This window comes from Antechinus flavipes, chromosome 3 (genome assembly GCF_016432865.1).
Source record: "Antechinus flavipes isolate AdamAnt ecotype Samford, QLD, Australia chromosome 3, AdamAnt_v2, whole genome shotgun sequence".
NCBI lineage: Eukaryota > Metazoa > Chordata > Mammalia > Dasyuromorphia > Dasyuridae > Antechinus > Antechinus flavipes.
This window is the reverse complement of record NC_067400.1, coordinates 51,214,485-51,234,273: the sequence shown is the minus strand read 5'-3', so window position 1 is coordinate 51,234,273 and position 19,789 is coordinate 51,214,485. Positions and strand designations below refer to the sequence as shown.

The following is a 19,789-nucleotide window of genomic DNA, read 5'->3' as shown; positions in this document are numbered from 1 at the left end:
AACCATTCTCCAATTGATGGGCATCCATTCATTTTCCAGCTTCTAGCCACTATAAACAGGGCTGCCACAAACATTTTGGCACTACAGGTCTCTTTCCCTTCTTTATTATCTCTTTGGGGTATAAACCCAGTAGAAACACTGCTGGATCAAAGGGTATGCACCATTTGATAACTTTTTGAGCATAATTCCAAATTGCTCTCCAGAATGGCTGGATGTGTTCACAATTCCACCAACAATTGAACTTAGATGTTTAAGGCATTTGGGGCATGTTTTTATTTTTTATATGTTTTTAATGTTTGTTTTTGCTTTGATAACATTAATTGCAATTTTATTTTTAAAAATTAAATGGATGCACAGTAATTTTTTTTCCTAATCCCTTACTTTTATTGTGTTTATTTTTGCTTTTAAAACATTTGTTTTTGTAAGAAAGAGATTTTGGAGGTGTTCTTATACAATTAATATTTTTCATGTTATTTAATTCACTGTTTAGACCATTCATATGTAAAGTTATATTACATTCTTATTATTTTCCTTTCCTTTATTTGTCCCTTATATTGGAGGATTTTTTTCCCCCTCGATTCTTCTGTTATCTCTTCAATTATCTTAATTTATTTTAAGGTAATTCACAGGCACTTTTCCCTTCACTCTAGGACACCTTATTCTCCTTTTGTTTCCCCTTTTTTTGGTTTTGGAATTTTGCTTTTTTTTTTTTGGGTTTTTTTTTTTTTTTTGCTTTTACCTAGTTAATTTTTTCAATTTTTCCCCTCTCATTTAAGTATTGAATAATCCTCCCTCTACTACTCTTCCCTTTCAATTAGTTTTTGTTCATTAGTTTTCTTATTTTGTTTTCTATGCATTTTTCTAAAATAAGAATTTCTTTGCCTCATTCCCTTGCAGTCATTCTAGACCTTTTATTTATTTATTTTGATTCATGGTCCTTAGTCTTTTCTTCTCTGTATTTCTCACGGAATTAAAATGTAGAAGTATCTATTTTGAGTTTCCTATTCTAAAGAATTTTACTAACTTTTCCTACTGTTAAATCATCTTGCATCTCTTATATAAATCCAATTGATCATACTAAACAATTTCAATATAAGGAAGATACAAAGCAAGATAATTGTCTAAATATATATATGCATATATTGGATTTAACATATATTTTACCATGTTTAATATATACTGGACTACTTACCATCTAGGGGAGGGGTGGGAGGAAAGGAGAAAAATTGGAACACAAGGTTTTGCAAGGGTTAATGTTGAAAAATTATCTATTCATATGTTTCGAAAATAAAAAGCTTTAATAAAAAAAAAAAATCTGGTTTTCTTCCTAGGAATTTTTTGAACACCTTTTTCCCTATTCAAAGTGCATCTTTATTTATTTAGGGTCGGATTCAAGTTTGCAGGGACTACATCTTGAGTTCTTTTGCTCTTCAGAACATTTTATTCCACTTCCTCCTACAGTTTCTCATAAACCCAGAATGGTCTCATGTGATTCATTTTCTTTCCTTTATATCTAAAGCTCTTTCTCCTGACTGGAACTTTTCAAATTAAGCGCTATAAGTCTTCAAACAGAGTTTTTTTTTTTTCCCCTTAGAGGTAATCTATGGGTTCCTAGTTAGCATTTTGTCTTTTGTGATCTGAAGTTCTAGGAAGTTATTTTGTTTCATGCAATGAATAGAGAACAATATGTCTGGAGTTACAGAGACCCAGGAGTTCAAATCTAGCCTCAGACGCTTGGTGGTTGTGTGGCCTTAGACAAGTTACATTAATTTGTGCACCCTAGTTTCCTCAACAGTAAAATGGAAATAACAGTACCTAGCTCCCCAGGGTTGTTGCAAGGATCAAATAAGATACTATTCTATAAGTACTTAGCACAGTATTTGACACATAGTAGCTGTTTGTTTCCTTCCTTCCTAATTTCTTAGTCTGAGCACTGAGACATCACAGATCACTGCAGCTTCTTGCAAGTGGGATGACACAGATTACTAATGCTTATCTTAATTTATTGTTCACTTTTCTACCTGTCACTTATGTCTGCTGCCATGGATAAAAACATTATCAGCAATGGCATCTTTGCATCTTGTTTCTAATGACTCAAGTTATCTAGCTAGCAGTCCTGTTTTCTATTTTCTGTTACTCTTCTTTATTTTCTTCACCAGTTTCAGCTGATTTCTTTTCATTCCAGTTTACTGCAATGAAGGTTTATTGCACACATTTTTCACTTAACCTTACCAGTTCTTTTTTCTAAGTCATATATATATATATATATATATATATATATATATATATATATATATATATATATACACATACATATGAGTATATTATAGTATATAATTTGCTCTATACACATAATGTAAATGAATCACTAGCTTTGTTCCAAGTTAAAATTGAGTGGTACCTCCTACATGAGGTCATTTCTGTTGATCTCAAACTGTTAATGACTCTTTCCTAAAATTATCTAATATTTATTTTGTATATACATATATGTGCATGTCATTTCTGATAAAATGTAAGCTCCTTGAGGACAAAAATCATTTCATTTCTATCTTTATATTTCCACCATCTAGCACAATGGTGTGCTACATAGTGGTTGTTTGTTAACAGACTGAGGTAACTGGTGTCTAATACTCACAATATTTAGTCTAAGTAGTCTAACAGTAGCCATATGAAATAGATATTTGTTACTTATTCAATTTAATTCACTGTCCATATGGTATGGCCATATAGCACATAAGTTAATGACTCCACCAATTAAAAAATATATAGCTAAACTTGAAATATATCTTAATAAAAGCAAGAGCTGACTTTAAATAGCACTTGTTTTTACAAAGTACTTTACATTTCTCTCTCAATTGATCTTAATAACAACCCTGTGACATATGTCTCTCAATGGATCTTAATAACAAGCCTGTGAAGTAAGTTTTCATTATATCCATTTTTATTGAGAAAACTAAGGCTTAGAATGGTTAAGGGTCACAGACAGTATCAGTGGAAAGTGAACTCAAGACTTCCCAACACACTTCACTCTATCTACTACATCAGGATACCTAAGACATGGATACATGCAAGGTTAATGTCTTTTAAAAATATTTAAACATGATCCAGGCACACAGTATCATTTTAGTGGATAATCCATGGTTCTCTGGAGAGAGAACTGGGCCTACAGTTAGGAAGACCTGAGTTCAGATACTTTCTAGCTGTGTGACTTGGGCAAGTCACTGAACCCCATTTTCCCCAGTTTCCTCATCTGCAAAATAAGCTGGAGAAGGAAATGACAATTCCAGTATAATTTGTCAAGAAAACCCCAAATGGAATCATGAATAGTCAGACATAACTGAAAATGATATAATATATATATCATATATATAATATAATGATATAATGAGATAATCCAGAAATTGTTTATATCTTGCCTTTTAATAAAATATCTGACAAATTCACAATCTAATAAAAGAAAGATAAGAACAGCTACACTGATGACATAACCAAGAATGAAATGAAATGATAATAAGCCATTTTCACTGTTTTTTCTGTATCTTGAGCTCTTCTCTTACTCTGCCCGCTTTGTTGATGATCTCATTAGCTTCAATGGATTCATCTATTATCTTTATGCTCCCAAATCTATATAAACAGCCCTCATCTCCTTCTCACCCCAATGGCACCTCCAATTCAATATTTCCAAAACAGAATTAATTTGTCCTCCTTTTGCTCATCTCCTAATTAACCTCTGTTCTTCAAGCTACCCTGGTTGAAATTGTCAGTTGTTTTTGATCCTTTCCTCTCCATCACTACCACTCCATATCCAATTAGCTTCCAAATCCTCTCAATTCCATTTGTAAATCTCTTACATGCATCCCCTTCTCCTTATTCATACCACAACTGTCCTTCTCCCTTCTAAACTCCTCTGATGGGCTGAGCTGTGTCTAGCTGTCTTGCTGTCTGTCTTTCATAATCAATTGCCAATGTATCCTTCTTCAAAATGATTATCCCCAAAATATACTATCTTCTAGCCAAACTGCCCACTTGCTGCTCCCCAAACACAACACTCCAACTCAAATTTCCTGGTCTTTGTTGTCTGATATGCTTATTACATGAGTTTTATTTGTATTTCAGTGGGGAGAAGGGATTGGGAAGGGGGAAAAGAGAAATAGAAGGCAAGAAAAAAAAGTAAGAAAGGAAAAGAATCACATTCAAAAAGGCATAGACAAGATCAAAAGGAAGACTAGAAGGTAAATAGACAATGACAGTTTTGAAAGACAGTTACTTTAAAAGGAAAAACAAGTTGTATATAATAATTTCCTTATTCTATTATACTTTGAATATAGAAATGCTACTTTTATTAAAGTGTTAATTAAAATTCAAAATACTTATCGAATTGAATTTCTCTGTTTAATTTCTTATTAATCTTAGATATTGCCAACATTATCTAAGCACAAAATACAAGTCTAGAGACAAAGAATTTTTCCTGTTTGTTGTCAGACACTCACATTTTCCCAGGAATTAGGAAGACAATGCTTTGGTTTCAGAGGAGAAACTCTGAATATTCTATCCCTACTTCTTCTATACTTCAGAATAAAATAAGTTCTTAATAATATACTATCAAAAATGTGTTAAATAAAGGTAACAATGTCCCAAATAAATTGAAAGTAATATTTGCTGATGTGGATGATGTGGTCTTGAACAATCCTATGGATAATCTAGAATTGATATACATTCTTCAGATCACTCTTCTCAATTCAAAAAAATTACATACATATAGCCTCAAAGAATGAATGGACTTGTCAAGTTTGCAAAAATATCAACCACATATTCTACCATCTAAGTATTTAAAATAACACAACAGATTTAAGACAACACTTCACAAACTTAAGGTAATACCCAAATCAGAAATTAGTGAACATATCTAAATTAAAATTTGCTTGGAACCCACACTTCCAAAAGTTAATACTAATTCTTACTGTTTTATTCCTTACAAAATTGGACTTTTAAATACTAATTCTTATTGCCTTTGATCCTTACAAAGTTGAACTGATAGCATTCTACAGAACTCAACATCAATCGAATGCAGTCTTATGAGGGAAAAAAAATTTTTCAAATGCATGTTATAAAATACATAGTCATGAAAGAACCTTTTGAATTTTCAAAGGTATAGGGTTTTAAATGGTGCCTACTAATCTACATTTTATCACTATGACCAATACTACTAATTATAGTTTGGGTAATAAGCAACCATTTTCCATTTATTAAGGCAGCAAAGATTTTATCTGTGAATCTTAATTTTAAGAATTCTGGCTGCAAAGGAAAAATCTACAGGTGTCCAGAGAACTTATAGTCATATTAAATAAAAAAAAAAAAAAAGACAAATCACATGGCTACAATAATATAATACTATCTATGTGGTGCTGACTAAGCAATTATAATCTATTTAGGCCAGCTTCCTCATCAGTAAAATGAAGGGTTTGGTCTAGATAGTTTCCTTCTAACAAATTTATATTTGTTCCTAACATCAACAGAGAAAATAAAGGAAGAACTTACTGAGCCTTTGAGACTTATGAAACTTATTTTTAAGTCCTAAGTCAGAAAAAAAAATGTTGCTATGTATGTAAAAACATTCAGACTAAACTCTGGCTTCAGACATAAGACTATGTGATAAATAGCAAAAACTTAATTATTTTGGCTGCCAAAAAAAAATCTACAAGTCTAAAGTTTCATCTGCAAATATCAAAATACTTTATTAATGTCCACTATTTTATAATTATGAAATACAAGACACATTTTACAAAAATACATATTACACAAATCTCTTAGAAGACACAGTTTACTAATAAACAGCATACCAGCTTCTAAGAAAATCTAGGAGAAATAACAGAAAACAATCTGCATTTTGCTTTCCTAACTATGAGAGTTATTTGTTTTGCTGCTCGGGAACAGCACTAAATATGAGTTTGTAGTATTTTAATATTTATAGATAACACTAAATTCATTTTCCATGGGAGTGAGATGTAAACTAGTTGATCTTCAAGGTCCCTTCAAGCTGTAAATTCTGTGATTAATTTCCCTCTCTTTTTTAGTTAACATAGAATTTAGACCCTGCACACTAGTGAAAAATATAGTGGATTTGGAGTCAAAGATTCCAAATTCAAATCCCAACTTAATCTAGGACAATTCGTGGCCTTCACTAGCTCTATGTTTTCTTATCTGTACAATGAGGGGCCTGGAATGGAGGATCCCTACGGTTCTTTCCAACTTTAAAATTATGATATGATCTATTATTTCCAGATTAGAGGCAATTTGATCTGAAAAGAAGAATGTTGGATTTGAAAGCAGAACTTTCAATTTGCACCCTGTGACCTTGAGCAATCATGTTGTTCTGTCTCTCAAGGCAACAGTTTCCTCACCTGTAAAAGGAGGGGACGGATCAGAAGATCATCCTTCAACTCTAACCCTCTATCAGTCTGTTACTGGAGAACAGTCAAAATGCTAAGTGGTACAGGAAATGATTTGAAAAGAGATCAGATTATGACTATAATACTCCAGTTTCATAGGGCGGGGAGAAGAGTGGGGGAACCAAGAAACTAAGCTGAGGACTTTTTCAGGGAGTATAAGAACACAGGATCAAAGCATTTGGAAGGTTTCAGTAGATATTCTGGGAGATCCCGGTAAAAATGCCTTAACGTTGATATGGATTACATTTGATTCGTTTTCTATGGGGAAGGGGGTGGACTAGACAGATGATCGCTGAGGTCTCTTGGAGCAGAATGCTCTGGAATTCTTGGAAAAGAAGATGCCCTTTCTTTTTTAGAGTGAAACAATTGTAATTGTTGGGTTTTAGTTGTCGAGAAAGGGTTGGACCCAATAATTCAGTTGAAAAGGAATGACTTCCGTTTAGGTAAGCGCCTCGCCTCTTAATAAAAAAGGGGGGACATCCGAGCCACGCTCGGGGAATAATGGACGGGGGAAGGGTCTCGAAGGGAAGGGGAGGCACCAGAGCCTAGGTTACGCTCCACACTGCAGGGGGCCGGATGGGGGGGAGGGAGGATCCCAGATCTCAAACCCCGCGTACGAGCGCTACGTTCAGCTGAAGGGAAGGAAGGAAGGGACAGCACTCGTGGAAATGTGGCTCGTTAGGAGAAGGGCACACCGAGGGGGTGGGGAGGGAAAGAGGGTGAGGGGGGGTCCAAACCTCGAGGGAGGGGATTTTGGACCCTCCCCTAATCAAGCGCTGGGGAGGGAATTAGAGACGGGCAGAGTCAGGGGCTTGCTTCCTCGGGCACCCGCCCCCCATTTACGGCAACCCCACGGCGCTGCCGCGGTCGCGCGAGGATCGAGCGCTGAGGGGGAAGGGATACGTTACCTGCCAGCGTAGCTGTAGAGAGGGCGGCCTGCGGGGGACGGCACCAGCCCGCGAGGAGAAGAGAACGAGGAAGCGAACCAGCGCCGCTGTCGCTTCTCGGCTGGATTGGGGCCGCGGGCGGTCTGCGGACTCATCCCCCGGGGGCCGGGGGCGAAGGAGCAGGGGCTCGAGAGCCCGCGAGACCGGCCGGCCGTGCGCACGCAGCCTCCGGGAGCCTCGTGCCCGCCCGCGCGCGTGCGCGGCCCTACTCCCGCCCCCGCCCCAGACTCTCCTCGGCCCCCAAGCCGAGAGTCGAAGACAGTAGTTGTGGCCCGAGCCCGACTCCGGCCCACCTGCTCCTCTCACCTCGCCGGCGCTCGTCCTCGGGCCCCGGCTTAGCTATCCAGTCTCTTCCCCCGCGCGAGCTTTGGCGGGGGCTGGGCACTGTGCGCTCCGGTTGGCCGCCTGGCCGCGTGACGTCAGGCGGCGCTGTTTGTTCACTGGTCTGGCTGGCGATGCGTGCAGGGTGTAAACAAACCACGCCCCCTGGCTTCCCAATAAGGGCGGGGAAAGGCGGGGTGGGCAAGGGGGCGTGGCCGAACGTCCCGCCCGAGCCCTAACCGCGAGGTGACAGCCGGAGGGGGCGGAACCTGTGAGAAAGCGCGCTAGAGGTGGGGTCTGGACTTAGCTCCGCCTGTAGGGAAGGACCAAAAGGAACGTGGTCCGTGGCTTGCCCAGGCCTCTGGATTTCCCGCAGGAAATTCCAATTCGTTCCTAGGAAAAGGAAGGAGACTAGGGGATGGTGCAACGGGCGGCGCCCTGGGCCTGGCGTCGGGAATACTGTTCAAATCCCGCTTTGGATGTTTGCTATGAACATTCCTCGAGCAAAAGAATTCACCCCCACAACACGTCCGTCCGTCAGTCCGTTCCTAGGGCCAGAGAATTCATCCCGATCTCCATTAATTTCCCCTCTCTAAAATGAGCACAATACGATTAGCAGCTGCTACTCAGGGCTGTAAAATGTGACGTACTTGTAAGGCGCTTTGCAAACTTCAGCTTTTCCCATTAGGAACCTGATACCTAAGATGCTGATAGGATTCGCCCAAATAATAAATCTAGGAGGGTGCTAATTGAACGAGGCAGCCTAGTCAACAATAATTAATAGGATGGCTAACATTTATGTAGCACTTTAAGGTTTGCAAAGTGCTTTACAAATCAAATGATAAATAAATGAAATAATAAATATAATAAAATAGAGAAAAATGATAAATAATAATAAAACAATTCAAAGATCAAGTCTCATTTGGATCCTCACAACAGTTCAGAGAGGGTAGCTATTAGCCCAAATTGACGGAGAAACTGAGGCTGAGAGAGGTTTAAGTGACTTGCCCAAGAGCACAGAAACAGAAAATTCTAAGGTGAGATTTTAAACTCAGGTCTTTCGGCCTCCAGTTCCAGAAGTCTATCCACCACTTGACCATGGAGCTACCAGCAAGCATTTAAGTATCAGGTGCCAGGAACTGTGGAAAACGTAGTTACCTGTCCTCAAGGAATTTGCTTTCTGTGGGAGGGTGAATATGAAAAAAATTATATAATTTTTCAAGATTTACTCCTCATTTCATTGAACCAAACTTCCTTATCTACACAGGTAAAACCTATTCCAAACCATTCATACCCCAGGAGCCTGGAATGCAGCCCCACAGAAAACTGATCCAAATAAGGAACCTCACAGACCGAATTCAATTGTTGTTGGAAGAAAATAAGTAAATCAGACTGGGTGGAGTGGGGTTGAATGGACTTTGGATTTTTCCTCATCCCAAGAAAGGGCATGAGGACAACATTCAGGATAACTGAATCATACTTTTAAATATAAACAAGATCGCAGGAGTCAAGCAGCCCAAATTGCCACCCATGAATTCTCCCTATGACATTCTCCAATGAGGTCCTCTAGTCTCTTGAACAAATGACTCTAGTACTGGGTAACTCAGCTACTGCAAAAAATAGCCCACTTCATTTTCATCAACTCTAAAGGTGACAAATTTCTTCCTCCTATTGAGCTGAAATCGTCTCTGTTAATTAATCCCTGGTTCTCATTCTTTGAGATGTTTAATGACTGAGCGCATCCATCATAAATTTTCTTTTCTTCAGACTATATAACCAGCTTCAAACAGACCTTCAGTTTATTTTGGTTTAGTTTTGTTCTTATGAGGCTTGCTTTTAAATTTCCTTCATCATCCTGGATACCTTCTTTGGACAACCCTGGCTTATCGTATTATTGAGGTCTAGATTTGGGGTACCTAAATGAGATTAGGGCTTAGTTAAGGTCTAGTGGCAGGTTTGGGGTATAGGGAGTCAAGGAAAGCTCCCCTGCAACCCCCTTGGATTCGGCGCAAGGATACGGCAATAAATGGGGTCTAGTACCGGCCTGAGTTCCCAATAAAAGCATTTATTGGCCCAGAGAGCTAGATTGATAAAAGAGGTTTATTATTAGGTGAAGATAGAGATAAGGAGGGCACTGGACAGAGGATCCAGTGGACAGAGGGTCCTCACATGGCTACTATGTTTGGAATCTCTGCAAAGAGGGATTCCCACCATGGCCTTTTTATAATAGGAGACTTAGTTCAAGGGGCTTTTAGGTGTAGCCCCAAAGTTGACTCAGATCCGAGTGGGGCTGGGACAGGTCGGGATCTTCTATTGGAATTCAAAGGCACCAGGATTTGTGAATTAAAGGTTAATTTACAGTATTAACTAGGAGAGGGTGGGAATCTAGAAAGGAATCTTTCCCACATCAGTATTCCTCTTAAAACATAGTTCCCAGAACTAAACATTCTTTTAAGAAGCAGAATGAACAAGTAAAGTCAAAGGAGTTGAAAGCTAAATAATATCAAATTAATGCTGCCTCAAATAATTTTGAAATACACAGATGCTCCAAAGAGAGGACTATGATGAGGACTGAACTATGAATCACAGCATGGTATTTTCATCTTTGTTGTGGTCATTCGCTTACTTGGTTTTCTCATTTTTTCCCTTTTTGATCTGATTTTTCTTGTGCAGAATATTAAATGTGGAAATATGTTTAGAAATCTAACATGTCTAACCTATATTGGATTACTTGCTGCCTTATAAGACAGGGAGTCTTAGGTGGGAAGGGAGAAGGTGGGGAAGAAGGGATAAAAATATGGAACAAGGATTTTGCAGGAATGACTATCTTTGCATATATTTTGAAAAAGAGCTATTGTAAAAAAAAAAATTAAATACACAGATGCTGAAGCAATCATTGTTTCATTTTCATTAAGAAAAATTTACTGGAGCAACTAGGTGACGCAGTGAATAGAGCACCACCCCTGAAGTCAGGAAGACCTGAGATCAAATCTGGTCTCAGACACTTAACACATCCTAGCTGTGTGACCCTGGGCAAGTCACTTAATCTCAATTGCCTCAGCAAATAAAAAATAGAAAAGAAAAATTTACTGAACATCTATAAGGCAATTCAGTACAAGCATTTTTAATATTTCTAGTGAAAGACACTGTGTAAGATATCAGAGATGCACAATACCTATCCCACAGTGTGGTGTCCTCTACTCAAAGAGTATATTGTTGTATCCTTTACTGGAAGGCTCTAATATGTACATAAATAATTCAAGGAGAAAAAGACTCAACCACTGGAAGGATCAGGAAAGGCTCATTTCCCAGAGAAGATGGGAAGAAAATAAGGATTCTGAAAGGTATGGGTGAAGAGTAAATTTCAAATGTGAGAAAGAGCTTGTGTGGGTACATAAAGGCAGGGGATATATGTTGCATCTGAGAAACAGCATATAGACTCATTCAATGGATCCTGGATTATAGAAACAAGGAAGGAGAACAATATGAAATAAGACTGTAAAAGAAGATTGGAACCAGATGGTTGAAAACCTTAAATGCCAGCCAGAGAAGCTTGTGTTTTGTACTAAAGGTCGTCAGAAGCTCCTGTAAGGTTTTGAGCAGAGGGCTGATGTGGTCATACTGGTGTCTTAAGAAGATAATTTTAATATCCTTGTGGAGAATGGATTGGAAATGGGAGAGACTGGAAACAGAAAAACTAATAAGAAGCTAACAATTAAATAGGTGAGCTAAAAAGATGTGGATAAAGCTTTGAATGAGAGTAATGATACTTTGAATGGAAAAAAAAAGAGAAAAGAAGGGAGAGATAAGGAAGTCATCAGAATTTTATGAGGAATGGGAAATAAAGGCTGATGACTGAGATTACAATCACTGGGAATATGATGGTCTCCAACAGAAAAGGGAAATGAGAGCAGAAGGGAAGGCAAGTTTAGAGAAGATATTACTTTGTTTAAGATTGTGTCTCAGTTTTCATTCAAAATCTGCCAAATCCAACAATCTTTTAAGCAAAATAACTTGGAAAAAACAGTTTAAATATTTTCCATGTAATATTCTCAGACACAATACAAAACAAAGAAACATGGAATGTAACATTTCCTTCTTTATATCAGTAGTGTGATCTAGCTGTGAATTTCCATGACCTAACTAAGGTAAGCCATAAAATTCTGTAGATGCTAGTTCCATAGCAAGCAAAGCTATTTGTACTTTAAAATGTACTTTAGAAAAAAAGGGACCCAAAAACCCTCCAGAAAAAGTAAATTGTGAAAGTTTCTCTGGGGTAGAGAAGAGAGAAAAATTAATATAACATTTAAAAGTTCCTAAATAGGTACCTTGTGCCAATTTTGACCCAGTAATGTAAAATTAGCTTCACAATTGACAAAAAAGGGTTTTTCCCTTTTGCTTTATCAGCTAAATTTTGCATTTTCTCCTTATTGTTTCAATCAACAAATATATTTTGAGACAAGGAAAGATTTTTTAAAATGTCTTTATTATTGTTCAATTATATAGCACATTATGATTTACTTATTGCATTCTTCACAGCCTATTGAGGCAAGAGGTGCAAATATTTTCATTTACAGAAGAGAAATCTGAAACTGAGAGTCAGGTAAGACTGAATTATAAAAGCTTCCATTATTGATCTACTTGCTTCTTTTTTCTCCCCTATCCAACCCAGTCTTTATATTGCCAGAGATATGTTCCTAAATCACAGATCTGTTCCATGTTCTAATTTTTCTCTCTCAGGACAGTTTCTTGCACATAGAAAGGCTTTAATAAACATTTGTTGAAAAGCTGATATCTGAACAAAAGAGTTAAGAAAATATGCTTCTGAGCTACCTCTCTTAATCTTTCTTCTATCTTGTAATTTACGATCCAATAACCCCGATATGATTCAGACTGAGAGAATGATAGATTTCTTTCCTTAGGAACAAACTTGCACAGTGCAGTCTTCTTTCCCCTAAAAAAACCTCATCCCTTTTTTAAAAAATTAATTTAGTATTTTATAAGTTTTAACATTCATTGTGAACTATTTGATTTTTGATTTTCTTCCCAAGTTATTTTTACCTTCTGAATCCAATTCTCCCTGTGCAGTGGGAGAACTGTTCGGTTCTGCAAATATGTATTGTATCTAGGATATACTGGAACATATTTAACATATATAGGACTGCTTGCCATCTTGGGGGGGGGGGAGGAGGGAGGGAAGGGAAAAAAGGAAACATAAGTGATTGCAAGGGATAATGTTGTGTAAAAATTATCCTGGTATGGATTCTGTCAATACAAAGTTATTATTAAATAAAATTAAATTAAAAAAAAAGTTTTAACATTCATTTTTAAAACTTTGAATTCCAAATTCTCTCCTTCCTCCATCCCTCCCCCACAGAGAAGGCAAGCTATTTAATGTAGATTATACACATGTAGTCATACAAAATATATTTCCTTATTAATCATGCTGTGAAAGAAAACACAGACTAAAAAAACCCTCAAGAAAAATAAAAAATATGCTTCAATCTGTATTCAGACACTATCAGTTTTTTTCTGATGTTGGATAGCATTTTTCATCATACGGCCTTAAGACTTGTCTTGGGTCATTGTATTATTGAGAATAGCAATGTCATTCATAGTTAATCATCTTACAATATTGCTGTTACTTGGTATACAGTACATTTCACTTTGCATCAGTTTATATAAATCTAGGTTTTTCTGAGAGCATCTTACTCATCATTTCTTATAGCACAAGAGTATTCCATCCCTAATTAATGACTATCCTCCCAATTTCAAACTCCTTATTACCAGAAAAGAGCTGCTATGTGTTTTTCCATACATATAATTCATTTTCCCTTTTGTTTTTTAGTCTCTTTTTGGATTACCTTCTCATATGCTTATAGCTTTGATTACTTCATCTGAAAACTGTTTGTTCATTTCTCTTGATTTATCAACTGGGGAATGGTTCCTATTTTTACAAATTTGACTTAGTTCTCAATATATTTGAGAAACGAAGTCTTTATTAGAAAAACTTACTTGGAAATTTATCAGTTTTGATTGCTAAATATATTTCCCTCCATCCTATTTCGCCTATTTATTTTATTCTCTCTATTTTCCGTCTTTCGTCAAAAATATTTTGCTTCTAACTATCATCTCAACCAGTCTGCCCTCCCTTCTTTCATTCATCCCCCTTCATTTATCCTCTTTCCCTTCTACTTTCCTGTAGTATAAAATGGATCTATACACAATCGAGAATGCATATTATTCCCTCTTTGAGCTAATTTTGATGAGTAAAATTCACTCCCCTCCCCACCTCTCTCTTTTCTTCTCTTTTTCTTGCTTCTTTTATATGAGATAATTTATCCCATTCTACCCCTTCCTTTGGGGAATGTAAAATGTAAACATTTACTTATGATTTCCCTTTCCTATTTATCTTTTTTTACTTTTCTTGAGTCTTGTATTTGAAAGTCAGATTTTCTATTCAGCTCTAGTCTTTTCATCAAGAATACTTGAAAATCCTGTTTCATTGAATATTCATTTCCCCCCTTGAATGATTATACCCAGTTTTGCAGGGTAAGTGATTCTTGAATGTAATCCTAATTTCTTTGCCACCTGGAAGATTATATTCCAAGCCCTCCTATCCTTTAATGTAAAAGATGTTAAATCTTGTATTATCCTAACTATGGTTCCACAATACTTGAATTGAATTGTTTTTTTCTGGCTTACAATATTCTCTTGACCTGGGTGCTCTAGAATTAGGCTATGATATTCTTGAGAGTTTTCATTTTGGAATTGTCTTTCAGGAGGTGATAAGTGCATTCTTTCCATTTCTATGTTATCCTCTTGGTTCTAAAATATCAGGGGGATTTTCCTTGATAATTTCGTGAAAGATGATATCCAGGCTCTTTTTTTCTTACCTGCCCTAATAACGAGGCAATAATTTTAAAATTATTTCTCCTGGATATATTCTTCAGTGAAGTTGTTTTTTCAGTGAGATATTTCACTTTTTTTTTTCATTCTTTTTGTTGTGTTTTGTTGTTTCTTGATTTCTCATAAAGTCATTCATTTTCTTTTGCTCAGTTCTAATTTTTAAGGAATCAGTTTCTTCAGTGAGCTTTTGTATCTCCTTTTCCATTTGGCCAATTCTACTTTTAAGAAGTTTTTCTCTTCAGTGCATTTTTGTGCTTCTTTTTCCATCTGGCCAATTCTGCTTTTCAAGTTATTCTTCTCATTGGATTTTTGTATCTCTCTGACGTGGTCTGTTTTTAAGGTGTTGTTTTCTTCAATATTTTTTGTGTCTCCTTTTCCAAGCTATTGACTTTTTTCCCCATGATTTGCTGTCATCACTTTTATTTCTCTTTTCAAATTTTCTTCTACCTCCCTTAGTTAATTTTCAGAATCATTTCTGAGCTCTTCCATGGTCTGAAACCAATTCATATTTTTCTTGGAGTCTTTGGACATTGGCGCTTTGACTTTGTTATTTTCTGAGTATTTTGAGATTCCTTGTCACTATAGTAACTTTTTATGGAAGAATTTTTTCTATTGTTTGCTCACTTTCCTATTCTAAGTAAGACTGTGCTTCCAAGGTGGAATGCACACTTTTCCGAGTTTCAAGGGTTTTGTGTAGCCGTTTTCAGAGGTACTTCCAAGGAGCTGTAATTTTTCAGGGGTTAAGATTCAGGTGAGATTCCAAGGTGATATGATCTAAGGAGAGAGGTTTACTACTTTCCTGTCCTGCAGTCTGATCTGTGAGTGATCACAAGCATTCTTTTCTGCTCTGAGGATCCCTGTCACTGTGGTCACAAACTCCAGTGTGCCACCCAGGACTGTGATGCAGAGTAACAGAGTGCTGCCCCCAGTGCCAGCAAATAGATCCTGTAATCTCTTAGTTGTTCAACCTCTTTCCTGTCTGCAGGCTGAGAGCTCTGCAGCAAATTATGTTGATTCAATGGCTCCCAAGGCCTGATCCTGGTTTGGCCTGCAAACTATTCCACCTGCAATAGACCTTTCCTGCCGACCTTCTCACACCATCATTCTGCTGTTCCAGGAATGGTTTTACAGCATCATTTTAAATGTTTGGAGGGGGTTGTGGGAAAGCTCAGGTAAGTAGCTGCCTTTTCTTTACCAGCTTGGCTCCACTAATCCAAAGGTTCACCTTTCTTAACAGCAACATCAGAGTACATCTGAGGGTGGGACAAAGTGAGAATGCCACAAAGAGTATCAAAATGACTACCTAGAAACACACCCATGATGATATTTAATGCAAAACTCTCTTATATGCTGGTTTGCAGTGCTCTCTCTATATATGTATGTAAGTTTTCCCTGAAATCTTGCATTCATATAATTCTTTAAGGTTTTACAAAATATATGACATTATTTCATTTGTTCCTTGATAATTCTATGAGATGAGCAAAATGATCTATTGTTATCACTTTTCAAATGAATAATCAAGTTAAAGAATGACTTTTCTAAGATGTCCATTAATTGGGGAATGGCAGAAAAAGTTATATAATTGTGATAGAATATTATATTGCTATAAGAAATAATGTGCAAGATTATTTTACAAAAATCTGGGAAGACTTAACATGAATTGATGCCAAGTGAAATCAGTAGAACTAGGATAATATTGTACATAGCAACAGCATATTGTAACAGTGATCAACTGGGAATGACTTCTACTCTAATCAATAAAATGATCCATGACAATTCTGAAGAATTCATGATGAAAAATACTGTCTACCTCCAGAGAAAGAACTGATGAACTCTGAGTGCAGACTAAATTTTTTTCATTTTATTTTTCTTGCTTTTTTTTTGATAACATAGCTAATGTGGAAATATTTTGCATGATTTCACATCTATAATCAATATAATATTGCTTCTCTTCTCAGTGTATATCAGAGGAACTGGATAGAGGAGGGAACTTGGAACTTACATTTTTAAAAGTTAATTTAAAAAATAAATACATAAATTTTAAAATAGAATAAATGATTTGTCCCAGAGCACAGTGCCAGCAGATAGTCTTCTGGTTTCAAATCCATCCTTTTATCTCTAAAACACAAAATTATTTTGAAAGCATATTTTTTATTACAAGAGATGGCTCTATTAATAGGGAAATGGGAAGGAGCATATTCTGAAATGAGATAATATAAAAATCAAATAAATTAGCAAAATCAATGCAGACAAGGTTAGAAAGGAAGCAATAAACTGGGAAAAACTTTTTACATCTAAGGGTTCTGATAAAAGTCTCATTTCTAAAATATATAGAGAACATGACTTAAAGTTATAAGAATTCAAGCCTTTCTCCAATTGATAAATGATTAAAGGATATGAACAGACAATTTTCAGATGAAAAGATTAAAATCATTTATAGCTATATGAACAAATGCTCTAAATCACTATTGATCAGAAAAATACAAATTAAGACAACTTTGAGGTACCACTATGTTATGGGACAGAACTCTGAACTTGAAACAAAGGATTCTTATAAGTTACTAAGTCAGTGGAATTGAGAGAGACAATAGTCATCTAATTTAGCATGGTTCAGTATGATTGACTTAATCCTACAAGGAGATGTTATGAGCCAGAACTTGAAACAAGGTACTAAGTGGAATTGAGGAGATAATGGTTAAATCTAGTTTAGCATTGATTGAATCCTACAACAAATAATGGTTTTCTAGTGATATAATGATTGGTTTGTACTCAGTGTGGGGCATATAAGCTAGAGAAGCCTCAGTCAGGGAGATTCAGAGACAAGTGGGCTGAAGGCTAAAGACTGGAACACAAACCCTTGGACTCAGACAGATTCATCCCATCTCACACCACCTAGGTGGCAGGCTCTCGCTCCTTCACTTTCCCCCTGAAACCAAGACTTTGGAAGGCCTCCAGAAAACTAGCAGAGCCCCAAATGAAGGACATAGGACTTTGAAAGAGACAATAAAGGATTTGGACTTAAATCCCTGGCTACTCCTGTGGTGATTACTGAACTGAAACGAAGGCTGCTCCCAGAGACCCCAAAAAAACCTCAACAAAGAACAAAATGTTTTAGAGAGATTACACCATCCCACACCTCTCAGATGGGCTAAGATGACAGGAAAAGATAATGATGAATGTCGGAGGGGATATAGGAAAACTGAACACTTTATACTTTGTTGGTGGAACTGTGAACTGATCCAACCATTCTGAAGAGCAATTTAAAACTGTGCCCAAAGGGTTATCAAAGTGTGCATACTTTGTTTCTACTGGGCTTATAATCCCAGAGATACTAAAGAAGGGAAAGGGACCTGTATGTGCCAAAATGTTTGTGGCAGCCCTGTTTGTAGTGGCTAGAAACTGGAAAGTGAATGGATACCCATCAATTGGAGAATGGCTGGGTAAATTGTGGTATATGAATACTATGGAATATTATTGCTCTGTAAGGAATGAGCAGCAGGATGAATACAGAGAGGCTTGGAGAGACTTACATGAACTGATGCTGAGTGAAATGAGCAGAACCAGGAGATCATTATACACTTCAACAACGATATTGTATGAGGATGTATTCTGATGGAAGTGGATTTCTTTGACAAAGAGACCTAACTCAGTTTCAGTTGATCAATGATGGACAGAAGCAGCTACATCCAAAGAAAGAACACTAGGAAATGAATGTGAACTATTTGCATTTTTGTTTTTCTTCCCGGGTTATTTTTACCTTCTGAATCCAATTCTCCCTGTACAACAAGAGAACTGTTCGGTTCTGCAAACATATATTGTATCTAGGATATACTGCAACATATTTAACATATATAGGACTACTTGCCATCTAGGGGAGGGGGTGGAGGGAGGGAGGGGAAAAATCGGAACAGAAGCGAGTGCAAGGGATAATGTTGTAAAAAAATTACCCTGGCATGGATTCTGTCAATAAAAAGTTATTATAAAATAATATATATATGTATATATATAAACCATAAAAAAATTCCTAATTTTTGTAGTAAAGTATATGCTTCATGATGTGACCCACCCACCCACAGTATCTAATACATTGCCAAGGCAAATATTAAGCACACAAATATTTGTTTTGTAGAATTTTACTGAATGACTAGATTGTGATGTGACTCAATGACAAGTTGCTGTGATAGTTATTTGATCATGGATAAATTTTCATGACCCCATGGAGCATATGTTGTTAGAGATAATGGGGCACTTCATATTTCCTTCTCCAGTGGATTAAGACAGAGATAAAGTGATTTGCCCAGGGTTACATACTTTGTTAAGTGTCTGAGGATGAATTTGAACTCGGGTCTTAATGACTGTAAACCCAGCCCTCTATGCACTATAATATCACTTATCTGCATCCTCACTCAGTGACAAGACTGCTTGGCTACTTTTGTTTTTATGGGGATTCAGATAAGAAGAAACACTAATAGATTATTTACTGTAGGAAATCATGTTTTAAGCATATTAATCCAGTATTATAGAGCCATTAGTTTCCACTGATTATTTTTTATTAAAGTTATTTTTGCTATAAATACACTTGTATACATAAAAGATGCTAATGAAATATTTGCCAATATTTATTTTAAATACATTATTAAATACATTTTATTTTACATTAATAAATAAAATATATTTTATTTTATTTGCATCCTCCCAATTTTTTCTAGTATCCCTCTCCTTTCCCTGCCCAGAGAGCTATCCCATGTAACAAGTAGTATTTTTCAAAGACAAAAAGAAGAGGAAAAAAAATCAACATTATTGATCAATTCTTTGAAAACACTTGAGAATATGCACACTGGTGGGACTCCAACCTCTGCAAAGAAATAAGGTGAAAGTTTATTCCCATATCTCTTCTTTCATGCTACACTTGTTTTTTTGTTTTTTTTTTTTAAATAATTTTGCAACATTCACTTTTGGATTTTTGGTAGTTCTTTTCATTTATGTTGTATTATTGTATATATTGTTTTCTTGGTGTTGCTTATTTCACTCTGTGTCAGTTCAAATAGTTCTTTCCATGCTTCTCTTCATTTCTCATATTCATAATTTCTTACATTTCAGTAATATCCTATTATATTCATTCCAAATTTCTTTGGCAGTTTCCCAATAAATGGGCGTTGACTT

General features: G+C 36.4%; 1 protein-coding gene across 3 annotated transcripts in view; it reads right to left on the bottom strand.

The window, feature by feature from the left end:
* TFDP2 (transcription factor Dp-2) overlaps positions 1-7,548 on the bottom strand; it is a 165,625-nt gene extending 158,077 nt beyond the window's left edge. Inside the window, exon 1 of one of the 3 annotated variants that reach the window (XM_051983346.1) lies at positions 7,358-7,548. The gene's annotated coding sequence lies outside the window, so the exon portion shown is untranslated. The remainder of the gene's footprint in view (positions 1-7,357) is intronic. The other 2 variants (XM_051983348.1, XM_051983349.1) reach the window with 2 other exon arrangements.
* Between the last annotated feature and the right edge of the window lie 12,241 nt (positions 7,549-19,789).